Here is a 20,461-nt window from a genome sequence, read left to right as displayed (position 1 = left end):
CAGAATGCTGGGAGACTCCTGGGATAGTGTGAGGCAATGTGTCACCTTGCAAATAGGACCTGGTGGAAAGGATAGATCTGAGGGGGGGAGAAAACATCACTTATTGTCTGTGCTGTGCATGGGAAATTGCAGCAAGGAGTGGGAGAAGGGAATAGGTATGGGTAGGATGAGAGGTGTTTTGGCTGGGATTCGGGGTGGTGAGGAGGCGAAGAGGAAGGGAAAAGCTGTTTCATGTGGTGGAGGTCAGGCAGTGTGACAACTTTTAGAAAAATGTTTGTCCTGAAGGTCCCTGTGCACTCTCATCTCCAGGCAAGTCCTGAAGTCCTAAATTGGAGCAAATCAGCACCAGTGCTCTGGTGTGGGCCCAGAGGTCCCTGCCAACCCCAGAGCTCTGAGGAGTCAGTGTCATGTGGTGTGCAGGCAGAGCAGAGCCCTGTGAGAACAGCTGCCAGAAATTCAGAGAGATGCTCTGCTTATAAATAATAAATGATAAATTCAGCCTCTGATCTCCGAGGCACGCTCTGCTTCTGCACACTCCATGCTGGCAGAGAAGATTCCCCATGCTGGACTCAGCAGTCTGTCTCTGGTGTGGAGGGGCTGGGGGAGGCAGCTCATGGAATTGGGGTCGTGCTGAGCCCCAGTGGAGCATGGCCCCTTCTGCCAGCAGCACTAATGAGCGTGGCCCCTGTGCCACGGCCGCTAACGAGGGTGAGGGCAGCCTTGCTCAGCCTTCACACCACCCCAGCTCAAAGCTGTGCTCCTGCCCTCTGGAGAGCAGCGTTTTGTGTGAATGCAGCTTGCTGAATGAATTAATTAAGTCAATTTAAATGATAGACTAAACGATGCTTAGTGTTAAACTGTGCGAGCTGTATAAACAGCAGGGTCAGTGTTGCTGTGGCCGCGTAGAAGGGGCGGTTCTGGCTTTATCCAACACACAACAACCCCTCCCTTGCTCTTGGGGGAGCTGTGGCAGTGCTGGTGAAGCTGCTGGTGCCAGGAGCTGCCCCCACCGTGCCCAGGCACTGCTGGGCTGTCTCCTGCTGCTGGACACATCCCTGTCCTGCTCCTGGCACCTGGCAGGGCTGTCGGAGCTGTGTTGGGTGGTGTCATGGCCAAGCTGCTGCTCGAGGGGCTGATGTGAGCTGATGGCTGCACAGGTAGCCTGGAGGGGTTATTAATATTTATTGTTATTATTTGTTAGCAGCGGTTACAAAGGTTGCATGAGTGCTCAGTAGATGCCAAGCTCTGTAAACATGTGTTTGTGCCATGGTTATCCTGCCCCTGCCACCCTGTGCCTGTGTTACAATTCCCTCCTGTGGGCTGGTTCAAGTTTGGAGCAGGACCTGCTGCCCCTGCTCAGGCTGGGCCCAGCCAGCCCAGTTTATTCCTACCAGCCTCAAAGTGTGGCTTCCTTGCTGTGTGGGTTCTCTTTAGGCAGCAAGAAGGTGTTCCCACAACTTCTCCCTTTGTGTAGGAGTGTTTTTAACATGCCAGAGCAGAGTCCTAGTAGGAGTAAATGATGAGGAGCAGGCAAGAAGAATAAATGTTATTTTAAAGCCATTTCATAAGCGACATGAATGGAATGGTCTGTGTGGCAGCTACACCCTCTCCACTGGGATCCTGGAGGTGTGAGGGGGCTGGAAAACAACTGCTGCTCCCTGGGCTGCCCTGCCTGGCTGGGGCTTTGTGCCCAGGTGGGACCCTCTGGCAGGGCTTGGGGCTCTCACTGGAGTGGGGCTGGGACACCCACTGGAGGCACAGGGGTGCTTTCCTGAGGACAGGATGCCTGGAGGAGCAGAGCTGCTGGGATCATCCTGGGCATTGACCTCGGGTGATGGTGTGTGCAGGTTGTCCTGTGTGAAAGCACAGGGTTGTGCACACCCAGCTAGTGACTGGGGAAGGGCAGTAGAGTGTGGCCTCCCAGTAATCCTCTGTGGCCTCCCAATAATCCTCTCTTTGCCGTGCAGCTGTTTCCTGTCCTAGGCATAGGCTGAATTTCAGCTCCAAGCCTCCTCTTTCTCCTGCTGGTGTAGCTGTGCAGTTGGCAAGCAGGAGGGACAGTTGGCCGCAGGGTGCTCCCAAGGTGTCTGTAGCACACCAGCAAACATGAGTGCTCCTCACAGACCTGGGGACCCTCTTGTTCAGAGGAGGGAAATTGCAGGTCAGGTCAGCTGCATTTCCTTCTCTTTGTCTGTGGCACCACTCATCACTCAGCCTGTCACAGGGGCTCGGCCCTGGATGCCACCATTGGAAGGACATTGTGTGTGAAGGGGATCTCAGCTCGCTGTGAGTGCACTCTGTGTCCTGAGAGCCTCTCCAGTCCCACAGCCCCCGTGCATGGCTGGCTGGAGCTCATTCCCTGAGCTGCTGTTGCCCAGGAAACTTCTCCTCCAGCCTCAGAGGCTGTGAGTGCCGCCAGGGCTTTGTGCCCTGCTTCGGCGGGAGGTGCCTGGGGGTTCCCATCCCTGCCCTGCTCTCACTGAGGGAGCTCTGTTGGTGCTTTGTGCTGGATGGCACAGTGTGCTGCTGGTGCTCCCCTTGCCATCTCAGTGAGGCTGACTGGACAGAAACCTGCCCTGAGTTAACCTGCAGACAGTTTGTAAGGCTGTAATACCAATCCTGCTCCCTCAGGTCATCCCTAGGTGAAAACAAGGATTAGCTTATTGGTATTGCTTATTCTTGGAGATAATTGGTGTTTTTGTATCAGCACTGGGGTGGCAGCAGGAGCAGGACAGTGCCTGTCCCCTGTGCTGGCACTGCTGAGGGACCTCCAGTCTTGTGTCCAGTTCTGAGCTCTCATGGCAAGAAAAACATGGAGGGGCTGGAGCATGTCCAGGGAAGGGAACAGAGCTGGGAAGGGGCTGGGGAGTCCCAGCAGTGTACGGAACTGTGAGGAGCAGCTGGGAAAGGGGCTCAGCCTGGAGAAAAGGAGGCTCAGGGGAACCTTCTCCAGGAGGGAGGAGCCAGGTTGGAGTCAGGCTCTGCTCCCAGGGAATGAGGGACAAGACAAGAGGAAATTGCCTACAGGCTCAGGGTGGGCACAGCAGGAATTTCCCCATGGAAAGGGGGCTCAGGGATTGGGAGGGGCTGCCCAGGGGGGTTTGGAGTTCCCATCCCTGGAGGTGCCCAGGAAGGGGTGGAGGTGGCACTGAGTGCTCTGGGCAGGGGACGAGGTGGGGATCAGGCACAACTTGGACTCAATGGTCCTGGCAGTCTCTTCCAAGCTCAGTGATTCTGGAACTCTGCTTCCAGCTGGCTGCAAAGCCAGAGGCTGATGTTGGGGCTGAGGGGCTCTGGGATGTCTGTGTGCTCTCCTGGAGCAGCAGGTCAGGGCTCAGATGAGGCTCCTGGAGGATTTGCTGGAGTGGCACAGGACGGGCAGTGTGGGCTCTGTGCTGGGCTGTGAGGGCAGTGCTGCCAGCAGCAGGAGGCATCAGTGACATGTGCTCCTCTCACTGGCTGCCTTGGGGCTGTCACCTGTGGCTGTGGGAGCTGCATTCCCGGGGCTGTGCAGCCCCCTGTGCACAGCTCTGCCCTCACTGGAATGTCCCTGCTAATGGGGAGCACAGCTCTGGGCTGTTTCTGCTGCTGTTGGTGCAGACCAGGATTTCTGGAGCTGTGGAGCAGAACCTTCCAGCCAGCAACATCCCCATCTCTGACAGGAGGGTTACTGCCAGCAGAGGAGACTTCTCAGAGTCTGACCCTTTGCTCTTTCCCTAGTGCCTGATTTTGTTTGACAAAAAGGATTATTGAGAAAAAACCAGCCCCTCCACTCTGCACAAGGGGAATTTGTGACCTTCCTAGTCCAGTTTTGCTGCTGCCTGGCTGCTGTACGTGCTGGATCCCCAAAGATGCCCTCAAATCCAAAAAAAGAACAAAAAAAACCCAAACAAACAAACAAAAAAAACTGTGTGCAGGTGGGGTCACCACGACCACCCTTTCTGCTTCACAGGCTGTGAGAGTTGTTTCTAGAAATCCACTGTATCCACAGAGCATTCTGTGTGGAAATCCTCTCCTGCTCTCATTGTGTCCACAGAACATTCTGTGTGGAAATCCTCTCCTGCTCTCTGTATGTGTCTGTCTGTAAGGAGATGTCAGCCTGTGCAGAAGCTCCTCTCCAGAAGCTCCAGAGCCCCTGTTGCACATGTTGGCTCCTCCTGCCTACCTGGGACTGAAGCAAAGTGCTAATTGTTGTGCAGATGTCATCTGCCAGGCAGGCAGGAGGCTGGAGGCTTGGAAGAGGCTGTGCTGTCATTTGCTAGCAGCCTCCTCGGTACACGTGAGCTCTATTTTTATTGGGAGTGTGCGTTTGCTTTCAGCCACTGCTTTGTTGAATTTCTCTTTTTTTTTTTTTTTTTCTTTCTCTTTTTATTTCCAGGCTTGCAGATAAAGTTTGAGGGATACATCTATTTTTCATTATTCCAGTTTTGCTGCTTGTTTTATAACTGAAAAAACCTCAATCAAACCAAGAAACTTGTTCCTGTGTAAAAAGCTTTAGTTTGTTCTGAAGTGATAGGGAATTAATTGTGTGTTGTGGTCACACTGGACTGAGGTCAGGACTGTGGGACTGTCCAGAAGGGCACAAGGATCACGATCTGGGAGCAGAGGGAGTTTGAGGCTGTGCATTGTGCTCTGGGTGTGCCAGCTCAGGAGCCTGGGTGTTGGTTGTAGCCTGGATTTGCTTGGCCATGTCCCAGGAGAGAGCTGGAGGCTCTGGCCACAGGTTGGCTTATGAAAACAGGGGCTTTTCTTTTACTCCAGCTGTGGTTTAACAGGGGCTTGTGGGCCCTTGAGGTGGTTCTTTGACCCTTTAGGAAAGAGGAGACACTGAAGTAGGAACTGGGAGGTGATGCTTTCCTGAACTGTGTGAGTTAAGCAGGGGGATGCTCATTGCTCAGGCATGCTGTGGGTGTCAGAAATCCAGATCTGTTCCAAAACCAATTATTGAGAAAAATGCAGTTGATGTGGTCGAGGTGGCTCAAAGGAAGAGGCTACTGCTCAGGAAGACCCTGGCTCAGGAGTTTTTGGAGGCTGCAGAAGTACATCAGGTGCACTGTTACCTCTGCTCTGTCCCTCTCCTGGTTTCCTCTTCTTTTTCTGGCAAAAACCAAGCAGGGAGAGGAAGAAATAACAAAGTGGAGTGTAGGGACAAGGTCCCAGTGAAAGGGTGGAAGGAGAGGAGGCTTCCCTCCACGTCCCTGAAGGCTTCTGGGGGCAGAGGCTCTTTGGTGCCAGGAGCTGGTGTTGGGTGCTGCTGTGAGCAGGTTTTCTGCTTTGTGGGACACAAAGTGGTTGCTTCAGTGAGGGAGAGCTCTGCTATCTGATGTGACACCCTGATGGACAGCAAAGCAAGATATTTCGGACTGTGTGTAGGGGAGGAACTTCTTTAAAACCTGGATAGGAGTAGGAGCAGACTTGATGGAGGGATGAGTAATGAAGGAGTGTTTGAACGGAACTAATCAGTCCTATCTTCTTTCAAAAGACCTCATTTAGTTTAATTTAGCAGCGTGTAAATTTAGAGCCAATCAAAGGAAATACTTGTACAGCCTGTGTGCTGGCAGGCTGCTGCACTCCCTAGCCCAGCAGAGAGCTGAAGGCTGTAGGTGGATCCCGAGCCTCGTGTCAGGCACTGGGGGCACAGTGTGTGTGCTCACACGCAGGGTGGGCACAACTGCTCTGTGCCCAGGCACTGGCACCCACAGCAGCAGCAGCAGCCTTCATTTCCCCGTGATGTGCTCTGTGCCCCATCAGGGTGGCTCTGTACCCATCAGGGTGGCTCTGTACCCCATTAGGGTGGCTCTGTACCCATCAGGGTGACTCTATACCCATTAGGGTGGCTCTGTGCCCCATCAGGGTGGCTCTGTGCCCCATCAGGGTGGCTCTGTACCCATCAGGGTGGCTCTATACCCATTAGGGTGGCTCTGTGCCCCATCAGGGTGGCTCTGTACCCCATCAGGATGGCTCTGTCCTCCATCAGGGTAGCTCTGTGCCCCATCAGAGTGGGTCTGTGCCATGGCTCTGCTCCCTGGAACACCTGAGCATGGTCAGAGCCAGCTCCTGGCCCCATGGCTGGGCTGAGCCTCTGCTCTGAGCAGCAGGGAAAGCCTTGTGCTGTAGGAACCACTGAGTAAACCTTGCTGACCTCTGCAAAATGTTGTTTTCCTCCAGAAAAACCTACATATGGATTAGATGAACCCCTGCTCCTTGGACGGCTGGTCGTTTTGTTTAATTTGAATTAATGCAGCTACTTCAGTGCTTAAAATGAGGCACAGGCATAAAAAGCCTTCACGGGATTGCACGGCTTTTTATTTTTCCCTCCAGTTGTCATCCGTGGCACTGACACAGAGATTTTAAACAAGTCTTGCAGGTCTCCTCATATTTTCCAGGAGAGACATCATCCCCTGTGGGGTCAGTATGAGTTCTTGGCATTACCTGTCACAAACCCCATTAGCAGTGAGCCCCACGAGTCCCTGTGCTCACACCTCGAGGTGTTGTGCCTCCTGCCATGTCACACCCCTGATCCCACCCTGTGTTGCAAAGTGTTGTGTAAAGAGTCCTGAAACCTGCAAAAATGGGAAAAAAAATACTGTTGGGTTTGTTTTGCTTTGCATTTCAGGCTGGTGGCAATGTCTCCTTGGGCCAGGCTCCTCTCCAGCACCTCCAGAGTCAGCCTGCTGCTGCTGCTGGGCTCTGTGCTCCTCTCCTGCTCCAGCCTGGGACAGAGAGTGCCTGTAAGTTTTGGCTGCTCCACTTGACTTCAGACTGATAAAACACAGATGCTTTTTGCCTTTAAGGAAATGCTCATTATTCTTTAGGAAATGTCTTTCTCCTGCTTGAATTACGAAAACAAACCAGAAAGGGTTCTGCTGATTTCTGTGTAAATGAAGAATTGCTTGTGTAGTGCTGCCTGTTTTTGCTAGAAATGCTAATGAAAATGGGGTATTGCAAAGCAACTGTGGCCAGGCAGTGACAGCAGCACTTAAATGAACCAAGTCGCATCCTTTTATCCTTACTGAGCGTTTAAACCCCACACTTTTCCTGAGCAGAGCTGGTAAACATCAGCTGTCTCCATTATCTGTTTGAACAGATCCAGCACTGGGAGGCCTGGTGGTAAATTTACAATAGCCTGTATCACTAACTCCCTCTTGGATAATCACAGAGCTGTGGAAATCAGCTAAGTAATAACTGCTCCACTCACTCTTTTTTAGTCCTGTTGAGTCTTGGCTCGGAAAATGTTAACATTGATTTTCATCTGCAGAACCTGGGCTTTTATGGCTGTGATTGTTCCTGAGCTTTAACCGTTTGTTATAATTTAAACAATTCCAAGCCCCTGATGCACTCAGCAAAAGCAGGAGTTAAGATCTGGTTCCTCGTGCATTTCTGAAATCGCAGTCACTTTCCACAACTGAAATAAAAACATTCTATAGGTTTGTCAGCCTTCCTTGTGTGTTACCGCAATCATGGAATTGTGCAATTGTGTAGGTTGGGAGAGACCTTTGTGATCATTGAGTACAACCTTTAACCCAGTGCTGCCAAGGCCGCCACCAGCCCACGTCCCCAAGTGCCATATCCACACTGTTGTTGCTACTCTGCGTGTTTTGCTCAGGTTGACATTTCTGTTGCTCAGAAAGACTCTTCTAGGCTGGAAACGGATATTTATATGCAGAGCATCCAAATTCTGACAGAAAATGTGCATGCATTTTTTCCCAAAGAGTGGAAGAACTGAAGGCAGAATGTGTCCCAGAATTTCCCAGTTAACCTCTGAATTTACTTACATTTTTCCCTGTGAAAACATCCTAAGGATTAAGAACCAAACACTTCATGAAGTGAGCTGTAACTCCATCTTAATTGCCGACAATTAGGACTAATCATTCCCTGTAGGGTGGTTAACTCAAATTCCTCAGTGGTGACTGAATTGGTGATCTCAGAAGCTGAAAATATTCCCTTCAGCAGGCACTGAGCTGTGGGGATGATGAGCCTGGACCAGTTCATCTGTTTCTGCTGGAACCAGAACAGCCCAGAGTCAGTGCCTGGTGTGAGAGTACAGGTCATTTCTGTGCACTCTCCAGAGTTTTTTGTGACTCCCACCAGCTCCCTAGGGAGGCTTTCCATTGAACACCAAGGTTTCCCTCACAGCAAGGATTTTTTTCCCTGCTGTTCTTCTCTCGGTGTAACATCAAGCCGCTCGTGCTGGCTGCTCTCCCACACCTCTGCCAGCCTCGTGCTGCACTTGCCATGGAGCTGGTGATTAAATCCCTGCCTCATTGTTTTAAAAGCCTTGGAGAACACTGGAAGAGGGTGGAGAAGAGGATCCTCACATTTGTATAATGTGGGCAGCTCAGTGTGTTTTTTCCCATGTCCTGTTTTGGAAACAGCTGAACTATTTTAGCTGAAATCTTCTCCAAGCCTGAAATAAGTGCATTTAAGAAAAAGAAAAAAAAAAACAACCCAACAAAACCCAAAAAAACTCATCAAACCCCAAACCAACCAACAAGCCTTGAGGCATTCCACTCGTGTGGAAAATTTCAGCTGAAAAAGTTAAAAGTTTGACATATTTTTAGGCAAGGGAAAATGGGGTCTTACAATGTTATACAGCCCTAATAATAGCCAGGGCTCCTGCCTCTGACTGAAATACAGGTAAGGCTCTGTGAGAGCTGGTTTGAAACCTGCAACCTGCTCTGGAATAGGAAATAAGTTGTGTTGCTTTGTTCAGCACAAATGTCATGCTAGTTATGCATGTTTAACCTTTTATATACTTTAAATCTAAATTTAACCATGTGGAAAGAATCTCAGATGTCAAAAAAAAAAAAATCTGCTGGCGAGGGAAAATATTTTGTATTCTCAGCCAGCACTAAATTACCCAGATGCAATTGCTAATGAGCTGAATCTCTTCTCTCCAAAAGGAGTTTGCCCTTACAAAAATAGAAGAGAGCGACATAAAAGATGACAGTGGGAAGGAGCTGGGGACAGAGGATGATGCTGATCCTGAAGACCTGGAAGTGTTTTACGCCACGGATCAGTGGCAAACCCTGCGTCCAGGTAACTGCTAATTATAGCATGCCTCTGGAACCCACCTGCCAGCACTGACAGGAGCCTTGCAGACGCTCCAAGAGCTGTTTGTTCCCATGACAATGTGTGCTTTTGCTGGTGCTCACACAGAGAGGAGGACTCGGTGACCCAGTGCAGGGACTGGAGGTGGTGAGCAAAGCGTCCAAGGAGGGGAGAGGTTGCTCCAGGGCTTTCAGGTCACTGGAGCAGGAGGAGTGGGCTGCCAGCCCCCTGTGTCTCTGTCACTGGCTCCACAGCCCTTTCTCTCTTCATTTGTCAAGGGCCAGGTTTTATAACGTTTGTTGGCACGTGGATTCCCAGGTCTGTTGTGCTCCGGTGTGGCGCTGCTCAGTGGCAAGCTGATTAGGAGCTGTCACTGGAGCACTGCACAGCTTTTTAACAATGGCTTTTCTGTTCCTCACCTGTTGGAAAGCTAGCTTTTATTTCCATCTGTGCAAACCACAAAAAATCTCTTCCCTTTCTTTGGGTTGGTGTCTTTCATTAGACATGCCTGGGACTCTGTGGTGAGAGGAGCCCAGCAGAGCAGCTTGGCCTCTGTGTGCTGAGAAGGCTCTGGAGGGGCCAAACCCATTCAAACACACACAGATGCACATGTGCATACACATGTCAACAATTAGCCTGTCTCTGGGATCCTGAACGAGCTGTTTAATCCACTTGTGCTTTGGTGTCCTCATGTATATGCAGGTGTAATACCTTCCCACCTCACAAGGGTGAACTAAGTAGTAATTAATTTTTATAAAGTGCTCTGAATTTAAGAGCTTTATCCTGTGCTCAGTATTATCATTGAAAGAATAAGTATGGGTTCCATTTGTCTTGAAATTTCTGCCAGATATAGCAGAATGACTTTTCCAAATGTAAATCTTTGTATAACATAAATGGCTACAAAAGCCCTTGCGTTTCACAGAGCTGCAGTATATACTTATATTCCGTTTCTGTACCATTATGTATGGAAGGTGTGTGGTGTCACTGCTCATTAGTCAGCCCGGCAGATCCCCACCAGCTTTGTTGGAGCAGAACATGTACATACTTGCAATCATTAGAAACCTCATTGCAGGGTTTGTTCACAAGCACCTTCTCCACTGCTTGGGTGCCTTATTCCGCTTCATTTTTGTAGTTATTCCATGTTGGGCACATGCAATGAAGGGCTTGTGGAAGTGGAGAGCTTGTCAGTATTCACAGAGGAGAGTAATTTTGGTTACTGTTGTAAAGACTTAAATGGTGCCCTGCCTCATGTTCTGACTGCTACAGACCCCAGCACTGGGGACGTGGCACAAAGAGGAGCCGGCCTTGGTCTCCTGCTGCCAGCCTGGGTTTCTGTCTCCTGGGGTTCTTGTGCAGTGAAATCCCTGTGAGGACTGGCACTGACACCTTCAGCACGTGTTAGCCAAGGCTGGGGCCCTGCTGCCAGCATGAGCCCATCCCTGTAGCCTCTGGCCACACTTTCCCAGTGTGAGCTCAGCTCTGGCTGGCAGGGAGCTGACCTGGCACAGCTGCTGCTGTGGCTGCACAGGGATTCACCTTTTGGTGCTGCAGCAGAGCCACGCAACTTGGCAGCGTGTCCATCCCACTGGTTCTGCATCTTGCCATGTTTTCCATGTGGCTGCACTCACTGGCAGCTGAGCAGAGCCTGGCTGGGCTCAGGGTTTGCCTTCTGCTGCCCATGTCTCCAGGACACCCCCACTCCCTCTCCCGATGTATCCCTGCAGCAAACTAGGCCAGTCTCTCTGGGGGAAGCAAATTCAAGTGCTTGAATTTAGAATTTGGATCTACAGTTCTGAGCACTGGGAGGGAGCTTGGAGCTGCGTTTCCCCCATCTCACTCCTGTTTCAACTTGTTCCTGTTCTGAGCTCACACAGGATTTTGTGCTTCTCTACAATGGTGCAGCAGCTCATTTTATAGATGTGTTCCCAGTTTTCCTCTGCTGAGTTTCCAGTTCCCTGTTGCTAATTGCATCAATCCACATTTCCACCGGGACTGCAGCAGTGTCATCAACCTGTAACCTGTCAAATCCCTCCCCAAATTCGATTGTTGTTGTGTCTGTAATGCTTTGGGTGCTTGTTCCTCGCTGTCTACAGTGTGAGCTGGATTTTGATCAAGTGCTTCCTTGCACTTTGAGCACACTTCAAGCTGCTGGAGGTGGCTGGATGCTAACACAGAGAGACAGTTGCCCTAAGAGCTGTGCTGCCTGTAGTCTGGAAGCAAGATCAGTTGTCTCTTCTGCCAGGCAGCCGGAGCTGACGGCTCTGGAAAGGTTGGTGAAACTTCCCAAAGCCCTTTAACACTCAGTTAGGCATTGCTTCTTTCTCACTTGGCACTAAATAATGCACCAGGTGCAGGCTCAGACTGAAGGGAGATGTGTGCCCCAGAGAGGCTTCCAGCACCTCTGCTCTTAGACTTTTGGGCATCATCTGTGGGGCTTTTCCTTCTGTCCATGGTTGGAGTCCACAGGAACCTGGAGGTTTTTTGGGGTTTAGTGAGTGGGATTGCTGTTTCCTCTGAATGAAGGTTCACACCCCTGCTCTGACTCCTCATGGTCAGGTAACAGAGTTTGTTTGAAGTTGTGCTTCCTCTGCAGTCTTTTTTTCTTTCAGAATACACTTTCTCCATGTGACAGTACCCTTGGGAGCTGGAACATATTTTACTTTTGTTATTTGGGCACCAAATCTCCCAATATTTTGTTCAGCATTCCTGATGATGATTGGAAGTTGGATTTCTCTGGCCATTTAGTTGTATCACTGAGCAGCAGATTTTCCACCCAGCAGTGGTGGGAAATTTTCCACCCAGCAGTGGCTCCTCTGGGAAGAGTTTGCTGTGAAGATTCAGAGCAAGGATATTCCAGGCAGGGGTTTAATTGGGAAAGGAAAAGGGCATTAATCACCCCCCAGCAGTGATGAGTGGAGAGCTGGGGCTGCACAAGGCTCTGCTCTGCCCATCCCCGTGGCAGCTGTCCTTTGCTGCTCCCTAATGTGGCAGAAACCCTCTGGCAGCTTTCGAGCTGACAGTTGGGAGTTAATGAGTCCAGTTTCCAATCCAGATGGACAAGTGAGAACCTCCACTGCCGAAATATCAAAATATTTACAGATTGCTCTGCAGAGAGGCAGCAGTGGGGCACAGAGGCTGCCTTTGCTGCAGAGCAGCTCCCTGCAGACTGGAGGGATGGAGCAGAGCCTGGCACTGTGACTGGCACGGTGCAGCGTGGATCTCTCTGGGCTTTGGATGGATGCCTCAGGGCAGAGCAGGGAGCTCAGCTGGCCTGCACCTTCAGCTGTGGTTAAAGCTCTGCCTTGCAGAGCTGAACCTGCAGTGACTCCCCACTGTTTGTGCTGCCCAGAGTAATTTTCTGCAGTGCCCAATGATTTCCCAGTTAAAAACCAAGGAGGCACAGCTGCTGCTGCTGGTCAGGCTGCCAGAGTGAAGCTGATGTGAGCATGCTGTTGGTGCTGCTTCTGCAAAGATGAAACCATCTCATGTTCAGCAGGGAGCCAGTGATACATTGCTTGGCATTTAAATATCCATGGCTGCAGCTCCCAAGGATCCTCAGGCTACCTTTGCTGCTCCTGCTTGTCACAGGTCTTCTCCCGTCTCATTTGCTGCTCAAACAAGGTTTTACACCTGTGGGAGCCCAGTTCTGCAGGCAGCCACGGCAGGGAGGTGTTTTCAGGGCTGCTTTGAAGGGTTTGTTGTGCAAGGACAGGGCTGAGGATGGGCAGTACCTCAGCCCAGTTTCACTGCCAGTCTGTCCTCCAGGGGATTCCAGTGGCCAAATGAGGCAGCACTGATTTGGCTGACAGGAGGTTCCTGAGGCAGGGGAGGCAGGAGGCAGCAGGATCTGTGCCAGGCCTGTGCCACAACCCGTGGGGGTGACCTGGCTGCTGCTGAGGGTCCCCTCACACCTTGTCTGCTCCTGCTGCTCGCTGGGATGTCCTGAGCTGCAACAACTCTTGCTAATTGCTCTGCTGAATTCATCACTGTCCAAACCATTGGCTTCTCACTGACCCAGACCTAACTGAGACAGTGGTGGCCAGGTCTCTGAAATATTTATGGCAGCACAGTCAAGAGAGGGCTGTGAAATACAGAGTGAAACCACCAGGGTATGCTTGTTTTTGCAAAGTTTGACATGTCTAATCCAGGAAATAGGAGCCTCATCAGATCAGCACGGTTTTGCATACAGAAGGAAGGCAAATGGAATTTTAAAAACATCATCTATACTAGATGAAGTGCTTCTTCTCCATGTTTCTTTATAAAACGACTTGTTAGTGATGTGCAGATGGGAGGAATCTCGACTCTGGAGTTGTTATAATCTTGTCTGGCCAGCAACAGGAGAGCTGGAGGATGATTCCAGCAGGTAGGAAAGGCCAGGTAGGAAAGGCCAGTTTGACTTGAGAGCAAATGTTCAGTGCTTGGAAGCTGAGTTATAGTCCCTGGTAGTTCTCCCTCTACTTGTTTTCAATCTGACTTCTAGCATAGGAGGCTTTCCATCTCCTTAATTTATCTCCTGCCTGTCCTTTTTATTGCCAGCTGCCTTCATGGGCTCCTCTCTCAGCTTCCTACCCTTGTGAGCTTTCCTTTGCCCCTCATCCTCACATCACAGGCGGCACAGTGTCCCTAACACTTGTGCCTAATTCCAAGTCCTTGGCAGAAGTGCCAGGGCTGAAGCTCCAGGTGCTGCTCCTGCCTGGCGTGTGGGGCAGTGCCAGGCAGATGGGGCTCACCAAGCACACCCTCCATGCCCTGGTCCTGGTCTGGGTAAGAGGGATGGTGATGTTTCCCTCCAGCTGTTGGTGAGAGGACAGGACTGGGGCTCAGGAGATGCTGGGACAGTGAGCAGACAGGGGTTCCCAGCCCCCTGCTCCAGCAGGAGGATGTGTTTGAAGGATGCCAGCTCTGGGCAGGGAATCACAGCACAAATGTCCTGCCCTGCAGCTTGGTTTCAGCATTTCTGTACAGAATTGGGACCCCCAATTCCATGAATTGGGAGCCAGCTTTTGCCCCCCAAATGCAGGTAAAACTCTTCTGTCATTTGCAGAAGTGGCAGTGTCCTGGCAGCACTGGTGTGGTGAGGAAAAGCCCTACAATGCTTGCTCAGGTTAAGTAGCAGAGTGGGCTTGGGGCAGGTTTTTGGTGTGTCAGGTCAGTCCTGTTCCTTGCTGGCCATGATGTTCTGGTTTCAAAATGGTTACAAAAGACTTTTGCAGGGATGCTCCTTCTGCCAAAAACTATCTGTGCTTCTGAGCAGCCAGAATAAAATCTGAGCTTCTGTAACACAGAGCCATGGGCTAGGCTGTGGACGCTGCCAAAACAAGGGTGCAGGGCTGTGTTTCCATGAGCCAAGCCATGACTCCTGCTAGTGGTTTGCGGAGTTCTGAGCCCTGCAGGGTATTCCAGGTGATCAGGAGTGGCCATAAACCAGGGGATGAGGTGCTGAGAGTCAAGCAGTGGTTTTAGTGCAACAGGAGGAGGTTAAGCTGCAGCTTTCAGAATAATTTCAAACTTCACTTTAATGATGCTCAGGCTGCTGGTGGTGTAATAGCAGCAGACATCAGCAGTGGAACCATTCCCGTGGTTAAGTGTACATTGTTTGGTGGGGGAAAAGTGCTTTGAAGGAAGAGAGACTGTTTCCCAGGGAACACATCTCTCATTCCTTGCTTTTATCTCCTCCCTGCCAAGCTGGGGATGCTGTGAGCCTGTGAGCTGCTGAGAGGTGCTCAAATGTGTGCTGGGTGATGAGGAATACCTTGCTCTGGTTTTTATGTGCAAGTAGGCTGGATTTTCTGCAAAAGCTCCAATAACCTTCGTGTGGCTGTTTAGAAGGATGAACCTCATTAAAGAAGAGGTATTTAATAACAGGCCTATTTTTATCTCTGTCTTTATCTAACAGTCTGCACATTTATTTCAAGCTTGTAACAGTGCTTTGGAAAAAAAATGTTTTCCCTCCTCTGAAATGTTTTGGCAGTGCCTCCAGCCTTGGTTATCTTGAATTTCCAGTCTGGCTAGCATCTCTCCTCTTTCCAAAGCCAGCAAGCCACAGCAGGCCCAAAGCTCCAACATTTTCCTTGGGAAATGGGAAATTCCTGGGGGAATATGCTTTCAAAACATGGGACTTGGGTCCCAGGGTTACTGAAACAGTTATGAAGGTTTGATCAAACATAATCACAGCGACTCCCTCAGGCTTCAAATGTGTGATCTTGTGTGGGACAGGCACTGCAGGCACTGCAGTGTTTGGTGTTTGCTGCAGGATGTGACTGACCACACACTCTGGGAGAGGCTGGCAGCTCTGGGGTCAGGCATTCCTGCAGAGATTTTTTTTTCCTAAATTTGTCAACTTTATTCTGTAATGCCATAAATTCGGCCCTGACCTATAGATATCTTGCAGACATTGTGTTTTCAGCCCATTCTCCTGTGTTTGCTGTCATTTGCTGATGGTGAAGGAGGCAGCCCCAGCCCTGAGGGGATGCACCATCTTTCCTCCTCCTTCCACATCTGTCCCTTTGGCATTGCTGTCTCTGTACCCGGACCCTGCCCTGACTGAAGGTTTGCTGGAGCACAGGTGTCTGAGCCTGTGGCCAGGATGACATTTCTGAGCCCTTTTCCCAGGATACATGTGGCCATATGCTCCAGGAGCTGCTGGATTTGGGCCTTGGGATGTGTGTGGCAGTTGTTACAAAAGAACTTGGCTCTAAGGGCTAATCCCTGATTTTTCCTTGCTGTTCAGTCTGCATCATATACATCCCTTACCCACAGTTTTGCAGCATTATCTTTTTCCATAATTCGGGAGTGTTTTCCGTGGTCTTGCTCAGGCCCTTCCTCCCTGCAGTTTCCGCCATGGGTTAAGGCCTGACTTACTGAAACTTCCACAGAGCTGATTCTGGGCAGGCAGGGACAAGGCCAGAGGGTTTTCAGCAGTCAGCACAGTCAGATGGCTCCTGTGAGGAATATTTCACTTGCTCCTTCACAGCTCTTGCCTGCAAATTGTCCTCTTGCTCAGATGGGGCTCCAGTTTCTTTTTTTTTTCTCCTTTTTCTTTCCTAAGTTATTCAGTTTTCCATACATTTATTTATAGGGTCACACAAGCAACAGGTCTGCTTTTTCCACAGATCCTTCCAGAGCCACATGCTGTGCCTGCTCCATTCTGGTGCAAAAGCACCTTCTCCTCTGAGGAAAACTCAGAATATCCATCCAGCTGTCTTGACTGAGTGAGGCATTTTCTCTGAACCCTGCCCTCTGTTCATTTCAGAATCTGCAGGGAATTTGGGACATAAATTAAAAAGCTATTTGATGCTACTTGAGGTCTAGAAGCTGGTTTTGCATTTGTTCTTACTTGAACGCACACTGAGACAAACGGCTTTGCTTTACTGAAGCTGCTTCCTTTGGCATCCTGAGGAAGCTTCCCAGTTAAAAAATAAATATGATTCTGTTTTTCCAGCCCTGCTTTACCAGCAAAAGCTGGGGAAGGAAATGTAATCTCCTTGGGTCTGTCCTGATGTTTTGTACAGCTAATTCCCATTTATTGAAAGTCTTCCACGCCAGATTAACGTTTAATTTTTTATTATGTGTTTACATTTTGGAAGGAGTAAGGGTGGTGGTGTTGGAAATTCTAATGAGGGACAACATTTCTGATTCAAAAGACTCAGGCTTCTCTCTCCTGATTTTTCTGCCTGATCCTTCAGACTGCAGGAAGTTTTGCTTGGGTCATTCACTTGCAACAGGATGTTATGTGAATACAGAATTAATGTATGCAGCCTGTCACTTGGAATTGCTGCTGTTCTGCTGCTGGAGAGCTCCCAGGGTTGCAGAGTCCTTGCAAGCAGCAATAACAGGAATGTGCCTGTGATCCTGCAAAGCCAGAGGAGGAGCAGGAAGCTGCAAGTCTCCCCCATCACTGCAGGGTGTGAATAAATAGATCTAATCAACAATTTACATGTTAGCCCCGGACCAGGGTTTATTTTTAGGATGTGTCATTCAGCCCAAGCGAAACCTCTGCATCTCAGGCTGGTGGTGTTTCTAAAAGCACCTCTAAGTGATCACTGAGGCTGGATTTTGAGCTGCATTTACATTTTGATAGAATCTGCTGCTTTCCTTATCTGAAACAAAGCCTACCTGATCTTCATTAATTACACTATCATTTCACCTAACCAGGGTGCTACTAATTAGAGTTATCTGTCTGTTCTTCACCAGATAATACACAAAAGAATTGTTATCCCTGGCTGTATCTGGATTAGCTGGAGCTGTAAGGGGGGTGCACATGGTGATGGGTTTTACAGGTGGAGTGCAGGTATTTATAGACTGTCTGAGGGAATGCTGGATGAGTGGCTGCTGCCCCACTGGCTGTGCTGCCATCCCAGCAGCAAAACATACAGAAAACACTGCTTAAACACAGAAAAATGGTTACTGCAGGGTGGCTGGAGTAGGCCATCTCCACAAGAGAGGTGATGGAGTCCTGGGACATCCCAGACCCTCCTGAGCACAGGCGTAGGGCTGGAGGGGACACTGCTGGAGCAGGGGTTGATCCCAGAGGTGTTTCCAGGCTCAGCTATCAGGGACTGTCTGGCAGTGCCTTTTTGAGACAGAAAATCTCACAGTGGCTTCACAGAGAGCTGCAAGCCCTGGTGGCGGTGCTGACTGCTGCCCCACTAACATCAGCTGCAGTCTGAGCGGGGCAAGCACAGAAAGGGCTCCTCTGAAAAGAGGCAGCAGGAAATGTCTGAGCTGCTGGGCAGCTGTGGGTCCAGAGGGCTGGAGCCAGGAGCCAGAGGCTGCAGGGAAGGGGGTCCATGAGGGCAGAGCCTTTGCTGGAAGAGAAGCCAAGGGGCTTTCACTTGACTCCTGTTTCATCATCCTTCCACACACTGATCTCTTCAGATGCTCTCCAAACCTTTGGTTTGCTTTCTGAAGGGGAAAGGACTTGTCCTGGAGGAAGAGAGCCAGGCTGCTGAGGAGAGCTGGTGGCTGTCAGCTGGCAAGAGAGGAGGGACACGGAGGCCAGAGGGGGGACACTGGGTGAGGAGATGTTCACACTCAGCTCCATCCACTGTGAGTGCCAAACACACCTGCACTCCTGTTTGTACGGCTTGCTGTACTTGATAAACTGATAGATGTGAGTTTGGGCATTTTTGTTACCTTTTTGTATTCTGAAGAGAACTAAAGATGGTTCACATGATTTTTTTTGTGCCTTCTGCAGTGCAGGCAATGCAGGCAGGGATAGAACAGCAGCATCTTTATACTTGTCAAGTCTCCATCCACACCCAAGGCTCTGCCTGAAGCTCAAGGTGATTTTCTTGCAGGCTTAGAACACTACACTAGCAGGGAGAACAAGAAACTCAGTGGAGATTATGCTCCAGAAAAACTGTATGCATGGCCCAAAAGCTAAATATGGAACCATGGAAGTGCACACTGCAGTGGTAGGGGAGGTGGGAATGCTGAATGGGGAGGTTTCCTGCCCTTCTGGCACCAGGAACCAGGGGTCCTCTGGTTCTCCATGGTTCTCCTTGAGGATCTCTTTTTCTCCATGGTCTTCCTTGGGGATCTTTGGTTCGCCATGGTCTTCCTTGAGGATCTCAGGTTCTCCATGGTCTTCCATAAGGATCTCTGGCTCTCCATGGTCTTCCATGAGGATCTCTGGTTCTCCATAAGGATCCCTGGTTCCCCATGGTTCCCCCCAGGGCTGTGCTGGTGCCATGCCCGGAACTTACTGTGACAGCAGGCAGTAGTTTCAGGTGGGGCTGCTCTGCTGGCAGGGCCTTGGTGTTCCCAGCAGGGCAGGGCAGGGATGCTCCTGTCCCAGCAAGACACTGGGCATGCAGGTACCACCCCACAGCAGCTGCTCCTCCTCTGCATCACTTCCAGGGACAGAACTCCTGTCCTGCTGCGTGGCAGGGAGCCCTGCAGAGCCAGCACGGAGGGGACAGGCTGGGCAGCACTGATTTAATCCTTTTTGCCTGTTCCCACCATGGAGGCTGTGTACTGGGTGAGATGTGTGTGTTTGGGGAGGGCTGGCCCGACCATTAGCCTGTCAGGGTTTGCAACATAGGCAGCTGGGGAGAAAACTGTTATTAAGTGTAACGTGGCACCTTGGAGATGGAAGCAGGGGGAGACAATAAATACAGCCTTCCATAATGCCATTTTATGGTGTCACTCTTCAGAATTTATTAAGACTTAGTTGCAGCCATGCCTGCAGCCTCCTGTGCTGGAATCCATAAATTGTGTTCATTATCTCCAGCACTTGCTCTGACCTGCTGTGTTTTACAAGGGGGGAGACACTGGAGGCGTGGGGACACCCCAGCTGCTTTCTGCAGCCGTTCCCCTGGTGCCAATCCAGGTTTTCTGGGATTGCTGGGACACCCCAGGCAGTGCTTGGCTGTGTGGATGGACCCCAGGTGTGATGTGGTGGTTGAAGAGAACACTGAGGGACTGAGGAGCTGCCAAAATCACCACAGCTCCACAGGGAGCAGGGAAGCAGCTGGGCGAGGGGGGAGCCATGGGCGCATTGGAGCACACTGGCACATTGTCACTCCACTGTGGGACCACCCCAGCAGTCTTGGATGTGCTGAGGATGCTGGAGGTGGAAAAGGGTTCACAGGAGCTCCCTGAACTGCACACAGGGAGATGCTACACCCCTGCTTGGTGTCCTCTTGCACCAGTGTTCTCAAATGAAAACACAAATGAAATTGTGCTCCTTTTGCCCACTTTTTGTCATGACATATCCCTGCAGCAGCATGTTTGTGTACCTTCATCCTTATCCTCAGCATTTAGGTCCAGGATGGAGGAAAACAAGTTTAAGCCCAACCTCCTGTTAATTTATTATGTTCCTTGTGCTTAAGGGCAAAATTTAAGTTGCCAAAAGCAGATGTTTGCATGCTCTTTTTTTAGCTCTCAAAGTACTTTCTGTGTGCTTGATTGATGGACGTCCCTGTTACATTAATAGCTGGGGTTTTCAGAAAGCTGTTATTACCAGGAGAATCTGGTGTGGGTTTCAGTTTTTCTTCTTGCATTGAAAATCCATTATTAATGTCTTTCTGAGGGAAAAGAAAAAAAAGGTTTCAATTCAGGCATTTTGCTTTGCTTTCTCAGGCTTCTTCTCAACTGTCTTTACAGTGGTGCTTTTAAAATCAATATTACAATTGTTCTTTATATTTTACTGAGTGGTTGAGGATTTCTGCATCTTGCTATTGATTTCTGATTGTATTGCAGGACATGTAGGTGCACACAGGTTCCTCTGTGATGGATAACTTTATATGTCTTCCTAATCATCACTGAGTTGCCTTCTGCATGTTCCCTCTTGCTGGATGCTGCTGCTGAGCATGGAAGGCACCAGGAGAGCTCTGAGTGCAATCCTGAGACACCAAACTTGTGACTTCTCATTTAATTCAGTTTGGTTTTCAATCAGACACAGGGG

Source organism: Melozone crissalis, unplaced genomic scaffold, assembly GCF_028551555.1.
Source record: "Melozone crissalis strain CALT ecotype California unplaced genomic scaffold, PUWL_Pcris_2 ptg000010l_1, whole genome shotgun sequence".
NCBI lineage: Eukaryota > Metazoa > Chordata > Aves > Passeriformes > Passerellidae > Melozone > Melozone crissalis.
Note: the sequence above shows the minus strand (reverse complement) of the source record.